Source organism: Chiloscyllium plagiosum, unplaced genomic scaffold, assembly GCF_037043375.1.
Source record: "Chiloscyllium plagiosum isolate Xiang-an unplaced genomic scaffold, Cpla_swu_hap1 HiC_scaffold_31, whole genome shotgun sequence".
Lineage (NCBI taxonomy): Eukaryota > Metazoa > Chordata > Chondrichthyes > Orectolobiformes > Hemiscylliidae > Chiloscyllium > Chiloscyllium plagiosum.
This window is the reverse complement of record NW_028270169.1, coordinates 75,326,515-75,343,435: the sequence shown is the minus strand read 5'-3', so window position 1 is coordinate 75,343,435 and position 16,921 is coordinate 75,326,515.

Here is a 16,921-nt window from a genome sequence, read left to right as displayed (position 1 = left end):
CAACGGACAATTTATACAGAAACAGATCATGTTGTTGAAATAAAAAAAAACAAGGGAGTGGGTCTATCTGGAGCAGTGAGACCTTAGCGGGTCAGGTCACAAGAATGAGAACATTGAAGAAAGGTATTGCCAGATCAGATGACCAAATCTGTCCCACTAAATTCTGAATTTGCCTCACAGAACAAACGCAGAAACTATAAACTGGGACAAGTAGACAACACAGCGTGGAGAGCAGTGCAGCTTATGCCAGTGTATTGCTCAGTAAACGGGACTATCTGCCCGGCATGGGGAGCTGTGTAGATTACTTCAGTGTTTTGCTCAGTTCGCTGGACTATCTGCCCAGGAGGGGAGCTTTGCAGACTATCCCAGTGTTTTGCTCAGGAAACCGTACTATCTGCCCAGCATGGAGAGCTGTGCAGACTATGTTAGTGTATGGCTCAGTAAACCGGATTATCGGCCCATCATGGGGAGCTGTGCAGAATCTCCCAGTGTTTTGCTCAGTTCGCTGGAATGTCTGGCCAGCATGGAGAGCTGTGCAGACTATGCCAGTGTATTGTTCAATAAACTGACTGTCTGCCCAGTATTGGGAGCTGTGCAGTCTATGCCAGTGTATTGCTCAGTAAACTGGACTACCTGCCCAGCATGGGGAGCTGTGCAGACTGTGCCAATGCATTGCTCAATGAACTGGGCTATCTGCCCAGCATGGGGAGCTGTGCAGACTATCCCAGTGCATTTCTCAGTAAACTGAACTACCTGGCCAGCATGGGGAGATGTGCAGACTATGCTAGTGTATTCCTCAATAAAGGGGACGATCTGCCCAGCATGAGGATTTGCGCAGACGATGCTTGTGTATAACTCGGTAAGGTGGACTATCTGGCCAGCATGGGGAGCCGTGCAGACTATGCTAGTGTATTGTTCAGTAAGCTGGACCAGCTGTCCAGCATGGCAGTAGTGCAAAACTTTGCAGGTATATTGCTGCTACATTTGCACTACGTAAATAACTAACACAGGACAATTTGCCACCCATTCTGCGAGTGACAGTAAATGGGCTCCCATAAATTAATGTCTCTGTATCTTCATGCATCAGTTCAAAGCAAGGGATTTTATGAGTGCATGTGTGTGTGGGTCTGGGGCAGTGTTAGATGTGAAAGTCATTGTCGATGAGAGAGCAAACATGGAAGAAATCAGTTTAATTGTGAACAACTGTTAGGGCTTAGGATAATGGGCAGAGATAGTTCTAGATTAGTAGTGCTGGAAGAGCACAGCAGTTCAGGAGCGGTAAAATCGACGTGTTTGGCAAAAGCCCTTCATCAGGAATACAGGCAGAGAGCCTGAAGGGTGGAGAGATAAGTGAGAGGTGGGTGGGGAGAAAGTAGCATAGTGTACAATAGGGGAGTGGGGGAGAGGATGAGGGTTATAGGTCGGGGGGAGGCAGGGTGGAGTGGTTAGGTGGAAAAGAAGATAGCAGGTAGGACAGGTCATGGGGACAGTGCTGAACTGAACGTTTGGAACTGGGGTGAGGTCGGGGAAGTGGAAATGAAGAAACAGTTCATGGGCAGCTGTTAATGACGTGCTTCAGAATGTTAAAGTAAAGGCATTCCGTCCCAATAGTATTATAGATCAGTGCACACAGGAATGACGGATGGATGGGGAGTTCTGTGTGATATCAGATATGAGCTGTGGAGTATTGACTCAGATTTGTTTCTGCAGGTTTGCAGCTGTGAGTGTCAGCAACAGACGAATGCCATCTTTAAGACTGTATTTAACAGCTCATGGTTCAAATAGCAGATGGGATGTGCCAGTGAAGTATATACTGGAGTTATCAGTAGTTATAATTAGGAATGGTCAGGGTACAGTGTCAGGAATTGGTTCATGGTCAAAGGAATCACCACTGCTGTCATTTGTCTATTTCAGCTTCAGCTATTGTCTGGGGGTGATATGGAGTCAGAGGAAGGAAATGCAGTTTGTAACCAGAACAGAAGATAGTGACCTCAATGCTTTCAATATTTAAATAACAAGTTTAGTGATACAGCGAATCATGATTCACAGCTGAAACTGAGTTAGTCAACATAGCAACCCATAAGTAACACTGCCAGAAGCAAGGAGGGAGAGAGTGAATTAACAATTTAGTAGTGGTTTGTCAAGTGAATATCTGGATTTAGAGTCTTAGCAGAAACAATAACAGTGGCAAAGAGGGTAGAGTGAATGAAAAAGCAGTATTACCTTCAAACATGATATATACAATTAATGACTGAACAGTGAGACTTACTAGGTACGCTAACAAAAGCCAGGATTGGATAATACAAATATTGTATAATGTAAAGTGTATATTATATACTGTTTATAAAGGGAGACAGTGATAAAGTAACAGACCAGCTGTATAAGGTGACTGGTGGGGTAATTTCCAGAGCCAATAAACCAGGGTAGATGTTTATTGCCCATTGAATTTGTGTAATGTTGCTTCTGGTTTTATGTGCACTGTTGTCATATTATTCCATAACCTTGGGACATAATTCAGCGCATCTAGACTGCTGCGCAGGAACAGGAGGAAGTAATTCTGTCCCCATGCCCCTGTTACAAAGGGACTGGAAAGGCGATTTAGCCTCTCAAGTCTGTTACAGAGAGAAAGGAGGAGGCCATTCTGCTTCTTAAGCCTGTTATGCTGTAACTGTTAGTTATGGAGAAGAATAGTCCTAATTTAAATTTTAAAGTTGTAAGTTGAGTCAGGCCAACTTTGAACGTTTTATCTTGGCACTTTGGAAAGCTGTTTTGGGGAACTATTGGCAGGAAAGTGGGAGGCCTTCAGAAATGAGATACAGAGGCTAGCGACAGCATGTTCCTGCCTTTGAGCAGGGTAAGGCTGGTAGGTGTAGGGAATGCTGAATGGCGAGCTGAAGTGAAGCTCTGTTCAATAAAAGGCGGAAGCATATGATAGGTACAGACAGTTGGGATCAAATGAATCCATCGTGGAGTACCAGGGATGTAGGCTAATATCCAAGAGGGAAATCAGAAGGGCAAAATGGGGACATAAGATACCTTTCGAAAATCGAGTAAGGAACAATCCAAAGAGATTCTACAAATGCATTAAGGTCAAAAGAGTAGCTAGGGAGAGAACAGGACCCCTTAAATATCAGCACACTGACCTATGTTTGGAGATACAGGAGATCAGTGAGATACTAAATACACATTTTGCATCAGTATTTACCGTAGAGAAGGATATGGAAGGTAGAGAACTTGGGGAAATGAATGGTGATATCTTGAAATTGTCCATAGTACAGAAGATGGATTTTAATACAATGAAGGGCATGAAGGTTAGTCTGACTTTAGAGTAGGATAAAATGCCGGCACGACATCAACAGCTCAAGAACCTGTACTGTGCTGCACTCTTCTATGATCCATGAACTGATCAGGTGTAAAATCTTCGAGGAGAAAGTGAGGACTGCAGATGCTGGAGATCAGAGCTGAAAATGTGTTGCTGGAAAAGCGTAGCAGGTAAGGCAGCATCCAAGGAACAGGAGAATCGACGTTTCGGACATAAGCCCTTCTTCAGGAAGGGCTTGTGCCCGAAACGTCGATTCTCCTGTTCCTTGGATGCTGCCTGACCTGCTGCGCTTTTCCAGCAACACATTTTCAGCACTGATCAGGTGTACTCCAGAATCTATTTGGAAGCTAGGGAAGTAATTGTTCGGTCTCTGGATGAGATACTTGTATCATGGACAGTCACAGGGAAGTTTGTGCCATTGTGAAACGACAGTTCATAAGGAAAAGCCAGGAAACTGTAGACAAGTGGGACTGATGTCATTGGTGAATAACTTGTTGGTGGGGATTCAGAGAGGCAGGATTTACTTGTGTTTGGAAATGTACATTCCGATAAGGAATAGTCAACATGACTTTGCATGTGGGAAATCGTGTCTCACTAATTTGATTTAGCGTTTTTAAGAAGTGACGAATAAGATTAATGAAGGCACAGAAATAGAGCTGTGGAAAGGAATGTGGACGTTAGTAAGGCATGGTTAGCATGGTGAGATCATATGGAGTACAGGGAGAGTTGGAGGTAAGTGGCTCGAAGGTAATAGATGAAGGAAATGTTTGTGAACTGTTATTTTTTTGGACTGTAGGCCTGTGACCATCAGTGTACCACAAGGATCTAATGGATTTTGTCATTTTATATAAATGATTTGGATGTGAATACAATAGGAATGGTTAGTGAGTTTGCAGATAGCACCAAAATAGGTGAGGTAGTGGACAGTGAAGATGGTTAACTCCGAGTAAAACGGGACGTTGATCAGATAGGCTAAAGGGCCAAGGAGTGGCTGATGGAGTTCGTGTGAGACAAACGGAAGGTGTAACATTTTGTTGAGGCAAATTGTGTAAGCACTTATAGGTAGGATCCTGGGAAGTGTTTTCAAACACAGACAGCTACGTGGAAATTATAGAAGCCCTGCAGTGTGGAACCAGCCATTTGGCCCACCGAGTCCACACTGACCGTCCAGATAACATCCCGACCAACAAACCCAAACGTTACCCCGGTAACTCCACATTTCCCATAGACAATCCAACGAACCTGCACATCCCTGGATACTGCAGAACAATTTAGTGAGGTCACTGAACCAAACCTGAACATTTTTCGCTGTGAGAGGAAGACCAAACACCCAGAGGAAGCTCACGCACACACAGGGAGAAGGTGCAAACACCGCACAGAGAGTCACCAAAGGGTGGAATCGAACCCAGGTCATTGGAGCTGTAAGGCAGTACTGCTAGCCACTGTGCCACTCAATGACCAGCTGCGAGAGGAACTGCAGCTTCCCACTTTCTCTGGATTTGTCACATCTGATCAAATTCCAGTGCGGTGCATCCGACAAGCCCTCCTTTACCTCCACCCCAGGATTCACATTCGAAATAACAGGGCCTTAAGCTGTGACTGACACATTGCGTGCTTTTTTGCCCTCACCCCTTCCCCTTCTTCCCAGATCAAGTTGTCCTTTTATATTGCAGCATGCAATATAATTGCTGATCTAATCTAAAACAAAGAGCCGCATATACTGGAGATCTGAAACAAAAACTGTTCGGATGAATAATCCCCAAATTAAAAATGTCGACTCACTGTCTTCCTGCAGAGGACCAGCAAAAAGTGAATTCTGAAATGAACTCCTGATGAAGGGCTTATGACCGAAACATAGACTTTCCTGCTCCTTGGATGTGCCCTGACCTGCTGTGCTATTCGAGGGTTAAACTTTCGACTTTTTTCCTTCAAATGGTACCAGACCCGTTGAGTTTTGCCTGCAAACGCTTGCATATCTAATTTCCTATTTGGAACGTACACATTTTTCCCTGCAATATTGACTTTCATGCACATCTTACACCAGTATTTGCTTGCACTTCTTTTTATAACCTCCTGTCAAATTGTTTCTGCGTAATCTGATTGCTGGCGTGAGATGAATGGGAGATTCAGCGAGATATTTCCTGAGGCCTTTCTTGATGTCACAAAATCTCGCTGCACTTTGTTCGAGCAATCTATGAATATGAAAGACAGAGAAGAATATTGGCCAAGTGCAGGGGAATGGGTGAATGTGGACGGACATTTTGGTTGCTATGGACCAGTTTTGGCTGAATGCCCTGTCTCTGTGCATGACTCTAAATGAAAGTGGTTTTGGGTATAGACAGAGAGGGTAAGGTTGAACAACAATGTCATGGAAGGATGTGTTCACAGGCTTCAGAATGCTGAGATATAGACATTTTGATAGCATCCGGCAAAGTAAGTCAGTATTACCAGGAATGATGATGAACAGAATATAGGTGTGAGAACAGATGTTGGAGAGTTTTGGATGAGGATTTTTTCTGCAGCTCTGTAACTGTGAATGGTGTCAGCAGCGTCTTCAACTCATCCATCTGAATCTAACAATAATTTATCTTTGAATGATTTTCATTGAGTGTGACAAGGGGGATTGTCTGCACGAGACTGAGCTAGTTTCCTGGTGCTATCTTATCGAACTCACCTCGTTAACTACCCACCCTACCCTATGGTGTCCCTCTAATTCAATGTTAGCCCGATTTCCCCACCCATCATGGCTGGATGCTCCTGGATATTCCATTATCCCTGGCACTGGTGGCATCTTTAAAAGGACAATGGCCGTTTGGAGCTGCCATGTACAGTTTACCCAGAGCATAGCAGATAAACTTCAATCGCGCCACGGTTTGTCAACAGGGTCACAGATGTCCTGGTGGATGTATTAGTACATCTATTCCCAAGGGGGCCACACCACCAGACCCACCGAGCAAGGTCTGAGCTCACCACCCAGCTAAGTGTAGTATATGCGATCTGTAGCAATGTATAGCAATACAGAACAAGCATCGATAACATTTCCCCCTCTGCGAGGATAAGGGTCATCGTATACTCTCTGGTCCCTCACACTCAATGCATGTCTGTTCCACTCTCACTCCTGCATGAAGCATCACCACCCCCCCCCCCCAGATAACATTCCAAATAATTCCCAGTTTCAGGAAAACGGCAGTGCCCCAGTATGTAAAATATTAGGTGAAGGAACAGAGTGTTTTTTTTTTAAATCACATGCAATTACAATCCATGATGAGTCCATTCATTCATTCAAATGTGTTGTACCATTTAATAAGATCGATGTGATCTGACTGTCTCCTGAGCTTCACGTTGCAGGAACTTTCAATCATCCAGCCCCCTTGTTTCCTGTCACTGACCAGACGACACTCACACACTTTCTACCCTGGGTTTCTTCAAGCATGTGTTCGAAAGGTATTTCCCATGGGGATCAACACTCCAAAAAATATGTTCCATAAGCTTTTAACTTTCATACAATGGTTAGCATGCTTCACACAGACCAACAAAAAATGTACTCATTTTATAGTTATCAATATTTAATCACAATTAGTAATTCTGGTTATTTCGCTTGGGTCACCTTATTATATTCAACCAAAGTCAGTATCCAATCAACTGTCTCGTTATAAAATAAAATTTCCAGCGGATTTTGTTTCCTCCTCAGCCATTATCTTGACCATTATCTGAATTGTCCCTTTTTTCCTTCTTATCAAAGTTTATATTTTACTTTGACTTTGCCTACTTCTATCTATAGTAGTTACCCAGTCTCACAATCTGTTGGCTGGTTTGTGATGCACAGGAAGGCTAACAGAGCAGGTTCAATTACCCACACAGACAGAGGTTGCCACGAAGGGGACGCCCTCTCAACATCATCCTGTCACCCTAGGTGTGATGATCCTTAAGATAAACCATAATTTGTGGTCTCACTAATAAGCAAGTGGTCCTTTTAAAAGTGTTAACGTTTTAATTTTTTCAAAAATATTCAGAGTAAATTTGTTAATGCTTCAATGAACCAATAAGTACCCTAATCAATAAAACAATGCAAATTGAACACAATTACACCCATGTGCATGTACTTAAAAAATGAAAAGGTAAATCAACGGACTGAAGAATAAATATAAAATAAAAATGAATAGTAGAGCGCAGTGCAACAAAACTATAGCTCTCAACCTTCAAAAGCATTAACTAATACATGTTCATTTGTTCATAATTCTTCTTCTCTGGACCTTAGATTCATTAGTCAAGGTCGTCATAGCTATATACAAGTCATTGTTTGAGTGGCAGATCAGCCTGTATCTTGCTAATTAAAAAAGGGCTGCCATGTCTTATAATCATCCTTTAAAAAGTCCAAAGGGCTATGCTCCATGACGAGGTTACGACAACCCAACAGATCCCGGGAGTTTTCAGCCACCGAACACAACAGAACGTTTTTTCTGAACACGAGAGTGAGGGTATTGATGTATTTTTTATCCTATGCACATCTGTGTAAGGTAGGCTGGGCAGGCCAAGGAAAAGGGAAAACTAATCCATCTCCAATTCGGTCCCCAAGATCCTCTCCATCCCACCGAAAACACCACTCTGATAGCGCCGGTGGAAGGTCAACAAGCAATGAGTAAGAGTGCCAATAGTCATTCTGTATTTAAGACATGCGCCCATTTTGAATTTTGAGAGAGGATCTGGGGTCAGATAGACTCTATGAAGAAACTTCAACGACATGGCAAGAGTCTTCTTACAGATCGAAATACTTCTTGCATTTTCACAAATATCCTCCCCTGTGTCCGAAGAGATCCCTGAACCCCCAAAACTCTTTGCAGACCTCAGAAAAGCACCAGGTCTCGTCTAAGGGGCCACTCTCCAACAAATGATAAAGGGTACTGACAGAGAGAGTGTTCTTAGCCATAAGCACCCTCTTCTCTGTATCGGATCTGTACGGGTCTGTTAAAAGCGTGGTTCTTTACTGAATAACATCTCTGATCTGATAAAAAAAACAGAAGAGATCTCTACTCTGTAGTCTATAGTTACGACTTATTTGAGCAAAGGACATCCATGTCTCTCCCTCAGATAAATCATCAAAGCAAGATACACCCACGAGTTCTCCATAGTTTAAACATGGAATCCAGTATTCCCCGTCGGAAACACTGTACACCAAGTTTTGGGGTAAGAAATGAGATTTGGCTATGTTGCCCTCAATCGGACACATTGCCCTCCCTACTTTAAAATTATTGATACTTATTGGGAAATGGTAATACTTCGTAACTGTTCTCATTTTGTCTATGAGTAGCAGACTAATAAGGGAACACTTTCCTGAGAAGCTTCAATATCTAACCATATTGACACCGAGGCCTCACTAACATCGGGTAAAGAAGAGCTTAATTGATAGCTTTTAATATCCGGGAGATCTGCACCCCACAAACTGTGGGGTCATTGTAATTTGGTTAACTTGATAAGGGGTCGCTTATGGTGACAAATGAGGGCTACATCATCCATTTAGTCTCCTAAATGTCTTTCAGGGAAACATCAAAGAAAACATTCACACGGGGTATAGCAAACAAGGGAGGGAATTCATGTTAATAAGAGCTATCTGACCCAGCCAGGATATTGGAAGTGCCTTCCATTTTCAAAGGTCTTGTTTAATTTTGTCAAACAAATGGACAATTCCCACGTTAAATTAAGTTCAAAGATAGGATTAATGAACATTAACGTGTGGGCGGCACGGTGGCACAGTGGTTAGCACTGCTGCCTCACAGCGCCAGAGACCCAGGTTCAATTCCCGCCTCAGGCGACTGACTGTGTGGAGTTTGCACGTTCTCCCCGTGCCTGTGTGGGTTTCCTCCGGGTGCTCCGGTTTCCTCCCACAGTCCAAAGCTGTGCAGGATCAGGTGAATTGGCAATACTAAATTGCCCGTAGTGTTAGGTAAGGGGTAAATGTAGGGGTATGGGTGGGTTTCGCTTCGGCGGGTCAGTGTGAACTTGTTGGGCCGAAGGGCCTGTTTCCACACTGTAATCTAATCTAAACATACCTAAATAGGGAACATCCCCATTATCCCCTGGGACCATTGAAAAGGAAATCAGGATTCTCGCACGGGATCAGGTATTTCCCTGAGTTCGCCCAGAGGCATGGCCTCTGACTTTGTAAAATCAATGGTACAACCGGAAAAGGCACCAAACGAACTGATGCACTGCATGAGGTGAGGTACCAAAACTGTGGGATTTAACAAAAATTTAAGACCATCATCTGCAGGCAATGTGATTTTACGTGACTTCTATCCCACTTCTGGGGCAGATATGTTGGGGTCCCTGCAGATGACCTTCGCCAGTGGCTCAATCACCATCGTAAACAACACTGGAGTAAACAACCTTGTCGACTGCCTCTAGAAATAATTTTACAGGATCGTATACAGAGGGTAACTTTCAAGGACCCTCACTCACTTGATAAAAACTTTGCTGAGACCAAACCATTCTAACGTAAAGAAGAGATACAGCTACTCAACCCAAGCAAATGTCTTCTCTGCATCTAAAAGATCATTAATACCTGTATAATTTGCTGTTGGCAGGCTTGGATCATATTCAGTAATCTCCTAACATTGTTGGAGTATCTGCAGCCTTTTATGAGCCGGTTTGCTATACTTCGACAATGGAAGGATAAACAGTTTCCATCCATAATGTAAGGGGCTCAGACAAAATTTTGAAATCAACATTTAGAAGTGAGATGGGCCTACGAGAAACCCAATCTTTCGGTGTCTTCCTTTTCTTAAGAATAAGAGAGATATGAGCCTCTCTTAAGGATGGTGGGACGCAGTCGGGACTGTGTAAGTGACGAACATAGTAAGCATCGGCTGTGAGAACGGGTTTATAATTTCCTCATAAAACTCACATGGACATCCGTCAGGACCGGGCGCCTGTCCGCCTGGAAGCTGCTTTTACCCTCCAGCACTGACAATGTTGCATTAAGGCAAGACGCTTAGTTGGGGGTTACCCCGGAAGGTCCAAGTTCTTGAAGAAAGATTCCATCTTAATCCATCTATCCTCATAATGCTCAGTCTGATATAACTCAGAGTAAAATCTCTGAAATGCTGCTTTAATCTTTATGGGATCGCAGGAAAGGGTCCCAGTACCTTCCCAAATTGAGGTAATGGCTTTGGGGCTCTCTTTTTTATCGCAAGATAGGCTAACCTCTTGCCCGGTTTATCACCATGCTCCAACAGTCTTTGTATTGCAAAAGAAAGTTCCTCCTTGTCTGTCTGTGTGCGCATGGAATTCACTGCAGACCGATGCGTTGTGATCCTCTGCAGCCTAGCCACCGAGGGTCTATCACAGTATGCCCTCTCGGCTGCCTTCAAACGTGCCGGGAGCAAGCGTTCCCGTTCCATTTCTGCTGCATCTTAAGGAATTATTCCTTTGGCATAAGCCTTAGCAATTTTCCGTAGAATGCATTTGTTACTGGTTGAATCTGAATTAATGGCTAAGAAAGATCTGAATTAATTACAGAAATACTCAATGTACTTACTATCCTTAAGAATAAAGGGATTCGCCAGTTTCTCGAACCTGCTTTATTGCCCTTAATCTTAACCAGTAAGTATGCTGCTGCATGGTCAAAATTGGTAATATTCCCAATTGTATAGAAAACCACTGAATCGAAAATTGCTGCAATGTGAGGAAGAGATCAATACTTGTGTGGCATTTCTGTGGGTTCAAGAAGAAAGTAAAATCTCTATTTATGAGGTGGATCTGCCTCCAAACATCCATCAGCCCCAGTTCCACAAAAAAGTTCACTAATTGCTTTGATTGGAAAGATGGTGCTGGGAGCCTTTGAGCATGCTATCCACCATGGGTGCAAAAGACAATTGAAATCTCCTCCTACGATAATGTGCTACGAAGAAAGATTACTTAGTTTGGAAAATGCATCTATCATGAATTTACGGCAGTGAGCCAGGGAGCACTAAACATTCAAACTACTGCTTTCTTCTCCATATATCTTTGAGGGTTATGATCCTCCCGTGGGTGTCGAATACAATCTACTAATTTAAATGAAAGATTCTTCCTCGCCAGTATGGCTTCTCTCCTATTCCTAGTGTTAAAAAGCGAGAAATGAACCCGATCAAACCCACCTTGCTGTAATGTCAAATGTTCCTTGTCATCAAAGTGCATCTCTGCAATCTGACAATATCCACCCTCCCATTTTTCTTAACTCGTGAATGGCGCCCCTTCATGTTCCAGATATACCATTTACGCACGACATTAGCCATTACACACTGAAACAATATTTGAAATCCAGAGAGGAAGAACTCGAATTACAAATCGCTGAGCACCAATGAAAAAAGAATCATAGAGCTTAAAAAACATACAAACTAAAGCTACTACAACTGACAAGCTCTCAAAATGTTCCAAAACTAAATACATACAAAAACAAAAAAAGATCAAAGTGCCAATGGCACGCAGGAGGGGCATTTACCCCCACCCCCACCCCCCCGCCGACTGGGGGCATTTGCACGTCACAAATCTCTATCTTCTGCCCCATTATCAATACTGCATCCAGGGCAATTAATTACAAACATCGGGACTGAACTTCCCTTAGGTAGACATTCAGTCATCACAATTACCTTGATAACTCCCTCCAGCTTCAGCCGAACACGACACACAAACTAAGCAAGAAAAAAAAAGTAATACTAATGAAGGAGTTACAAGTGTGTACTCTACCCATCCCCAACTATAATTTAACACTGTTTAATACCAGAAACGGTCAACAAACTTTCTTTTAAAAAAGAGAAACAAGGCTATCGCTTTCCATTAACGCATCCAGTCTACTTTAAAGTGTCCACAAAGTTTTCGTATCCTCTGGAGAGTCAGTGGATCTATTGAAAGATCCACTAGTGCATACAGAGCACTGCTGAGTTCATTAAGGAATACTGAATCTCAAGTTCCCTTAATCTTCTCTTGATATCATCAAAAGATTTTCTTTTCTGAATCACTACCGCTGAAAAGACCTGGAAAAACATAATCCTGGAGCCCTCATCGGGTCTCTTCCCTGTGTTCTGGAAGCTTCCCTAAGTTTTTGTTTGTCCCTGCAACAATGTAATCTCACAAGGACAGGGTGAGAGCTTTGGTCTGAGCCTGACCTGTGCACCGTAACCCGATGAACTGTCTCACTCTTCACCCATTCCTCTTCAGCTTCGAGTGAAGGAATCTCTGCAGCAAGTTCTCGTAAAAATAACTCACTGACTGATCACCTTATGTCCGGTCCAGCAGACCGATTATATGAACATTCTTCATCCTGCCCCTGTTCTCGATGTAGTCACCTTGTTCAGTTACGGTATGGACCTATATTTCAAGGGTGAAGATCCGCTCCTTACAGGAATCGATCACAGTCTCTGCCCCTGCAGTTTGGCTCTCAACCTCATCAGTTCTGTTTCCAAGCCTTTCAAGTTCCTGTTCATGTTTCTGGAGCATTGATGAGAGTGGTTCTATCTTCCTGTTGAATGTTTCTTCAATCATGGTTTCAATCATTTCCCGTAAATTGGTGAACACGTTGCCCAAGGCCTGGTGAGTAAATTGGTCCATTGAACGAGTAGAGGGGGTTACAGGTGTGGCCAAAGACATGCTGAAATCTTCTGACGGGTGCGCTGTGTGTTGGGACTTACTCGATCCTTTCCCATGTTTTGTCATTCCCACTTGACAAAATGGCATTAGTAAGGATTCTATAGCTCTTTTAGTGTTCAATTGTAAGTAAATGACTGTGGTGGGGTGGGGCAGAGCATTATTGTGATGCAGAGATTAGCAGAGCTGACCTTTCAGATCGCTGCCATCTTGTTTCCCTGTTAAAACTTTATCGATGTTATCATTTCATTTAATTCCTGGATATTCTGGAGCCGTGTCATTCAGTACCACTGTCTACATTTTCCCCCACACTGCACATTGCTGCCCACTCCTCGATATTCCTTGACTCATCTGTGATTCGTGAACCTTGCCTCAAAAATATTCAATATCTCTGCCTCGAATGGTCTGCAGGGGAGAGTGTTCCAAAGACTCACTACACCCTGAGAAAACAAAACTAAACACACTCATCGGTGTGTGAGATTAATTTTATTTTTGCATTCTTATCTGAGAAAGGATATAGTAACACTGGAAGCAGTTCAGGGCTGCTTCACCTCATTTATTCCATGCATGAAGGGCTGATATTATGGGGACTTTAACAGGTTATCCTTGGAGTGAGAGCTGATCTTATTGAAATATACAAAGCCTTGAGGCGAGTGAACCAGGGGTATATACTGACTGGGAGTTTGTAGAGCCCAAACTTGATGCTGTTGTCATTGAACCCCTACAGTGTGGAAGCAGGACATTCGACCCATCGAGTCCATACCAACCCACCGAACAGTATCCCATTCAGACCTGTCCCCCTACCCTATCAATGTAACCCTGCATTTCCCATGACTAACCCACTTCACCTTCACATCCCTGGTCACTCTGGGTATTTTAGCATGGCCAATCAAACTAAGATGCACATCTTTGAACTGTAGGAGGAAAGTGGAGAACTGGGAAGAAACCCACACAGACACGGGAAGAATGTTCAAACTCCACATAGAGTGTCGGACGAGGTTGGAATTGAGCACAGCTCCTTGCTGACGTGAGGTAGCAGTACTAACCAAAAATCTAACATGCTGCTCCATTAGCTCTATTAGTTACCTGCGGCTGACAAAAGAAATCTGCCTGACTTGTTTCTATCACTGAACCTGACCCCGTCTGAGACCTTGACCATCGGTCATATCACCGACGCGGTTACATTTAAAATTTGTTGTGAGCAGTGGAGGAGTGGGACTAGAAAATGAAACCGTGACACCCTCCAACCTCAATCAGAAACGGAGTGAGGAAAAATTCACAAAGTAGGATTTCACTCAAGTGGGAATTCCCTTCCCCAGAAGTCTGGGATGGTTGAATCTTTATATTATATCAAGGCTGACTTTGTCTGATTTTCCATAGACAGGTGAATCAGGGATAATAGTGCATGGAGAGAAAAGTGCAGCTGGGACCACAATGAGATGAGACACGACCTTATTTACTGGTGGGGTAGTGTCAAAGGGCGGTTTAGCCCACTCTTGTCCCTCAGCCCTATGTTCTGATGTTCCATTCAGCCCTGCTACAAACATGCAGATCGAAGCCACGCCGATAGTTAGGCGTAGTTTCGGAAATGCACTTGGAAATTCCAGGCTTGGTCAGGAAGTGGCCCGCAGCAGCAATCCTTTTTTCCAGGTTTCCCCACTCTGTAACTTTTGCTCTAGAATTGCTTTGAATGCAGTTCCCATATCCCACCCAGGGTTAACTCAGGCACATTTTCTCCTTTCCCGAATGCAACATTGTACAATACGGCTTCCAGGAAAATAATCAATTACTTTCCAAAAGCATGACATAAAAAACTAAGAAGTAGGAACATGAGACGGCTATTCGGCCCCTCAAGACTGAACTCTCATTCAATAAGAACATGTCTGATCTACGTCCGTGCTCAACTCCACTTTCCTATCCAATTTCCTGCATCCCTCCACAACTCTCTGGGTTAGGGAATTCCAGACATTCACTACCTTCTGAGAGAATGCATCATTTTACACCTCAGATTGAAATCGATGTTCCTTATTCGCTATCTACCAACTCGCGTTCGAGACTCAGGGGAAACCCCTTCTCAGCATCTACCTTGTCAAGCCCCCTCTGTATCTTGTACATTTCGGTAATATCACCCTCATTCATTTCAACCACAATGAATAATCTCCTCACCATTTTAAATGTATTCAATAATCAACCCTTCTATCCCAGGAAACCGCCTCATGAACCAACCTAGCTACGTTACGTTACATACTCAGGCACACTCCAATACCTTTGTACTGCTCCTTTTTTGGGAGTCCTCTTTATTAAATAGAAACCTGCATTTTGGTTCTCAAAGTGATCCACTAACTCCAATGTGTATTGCATTCAGCTCCCGCCGTCAGGCTAGCAGTATAGATTGCACATAACTGAGGTCATCGGCCTGATATTTCTGGTAATCCAGTAGATACGTCTTTATCATAAAGATCCATTCATCCTGACTCTCCGATTTCTATGTGTTAAGCAAACATTATCCCATGCAAAATATCATTAATCATACTACAAGCCTCTGTCTTGTGTCAGAACGTTTATTTTGAGATACCTTGTGAAAACTTTCTGGAAAGCCTCATGTTGACCAGTTCCTTTAATCAAATCTGCTTGTCACTTTCTCAGGGATTCCTGATGAACGGCTCCTATCCGAAACATTGATTTTCCTGCTCCTTGGATGCTGCCTGACACGCTGTGCTTTTCCAGCATGACTCTAATCTTGACATTCTCAGGGATCTCCAAAAAATAATTTGTATGATTTTAAGAGCAAAAATAGTTTCCCCTTCACAAACCTATGCCAACTCTGCATTAAGCTTTTCTAAGTGCCCTGCAATTCCTTCCTTAATAAGAGGTTCTAGCAGATTCGCAGCAATAATGGTTAGGCTAAATTGTTCCTGCCTTCTGTCTCATTCCTTTCTTGAAGACAGGCGCCACATTGGAGGTTCCCCAGTTTCACTGCAACACTCCTGTAATCCAGAGCTATGGAATATTTCACACAATGCCGCTAGTCACTCTGTGACCACTTCTTTTAAAATTAAGTATGAATTCCTGCTGACCTGCCTACTCTTATTCTTATCTGATAGGTAAATACCTTTTTCCTTTTGTTAGAGACAATTCAATAACTTCCCTCCTGTTACCAGTTTGTTTATACCATTGAAATGCTTACACTACTTTCCTCATGAGGAGTGATTTAAATTACTAGTGTAAATTATCTGCCTGTTTCCTGTGGCCAGTTCTCCAGTCACACCCTTCTAATGGCCTCAATGTACTTTCCTCACTTCACTTCTGCTTCAGCTCACACGCACATGTTCAAGCTTTTTTATGTTGACAGAAAAGCTCATGATGCTTGTTATTATATTTCTTACCAATTTATTACATTATATCTTTTCGTACATTTTCCACAATTTCTACATCCATACAGTCATATCGTGCACAAACAGACCCTTTGGTCCTTACTTGTCCATGCTGACCAGGTTTTCTAAATTAAACTAATCCCATCTGCTTGCACTTGGCCCATATGCCTCTAAACGTTTCCCATTCATATGTTGGTCAAAATGTCTTTGAAATATTGTAGCTGTACTTGCATCTCCCACTATTCCTCTGGCAGCTCATTCCATACATACATCACACTCTGTGTAAAAAATGTTGTCCCTTAGTCCGTTTCAAGTTTCCCCCTTTCATCTTAAAGCTATGCATCTGTGTTTGAACTCCCCAATCCTACAGAAAAGACCTTCACTATTCACGCTATCCATGCCTCCTATGATATTATAAACTTCTAGAATGCAAGCCCTCAACCTCGTACACTCCATCTGATACTAAATTCAAGATCAAACGTTTAACGATAAGCACTGCAAATTTGAAAGAATATTAAAAATGACAGGTGTAGAAAACTTCATACGGTTAGTTTTGCTCTATGTTACAAAACTAAGGCAGCAAGAAACTCTTGCTAGTGCCAAT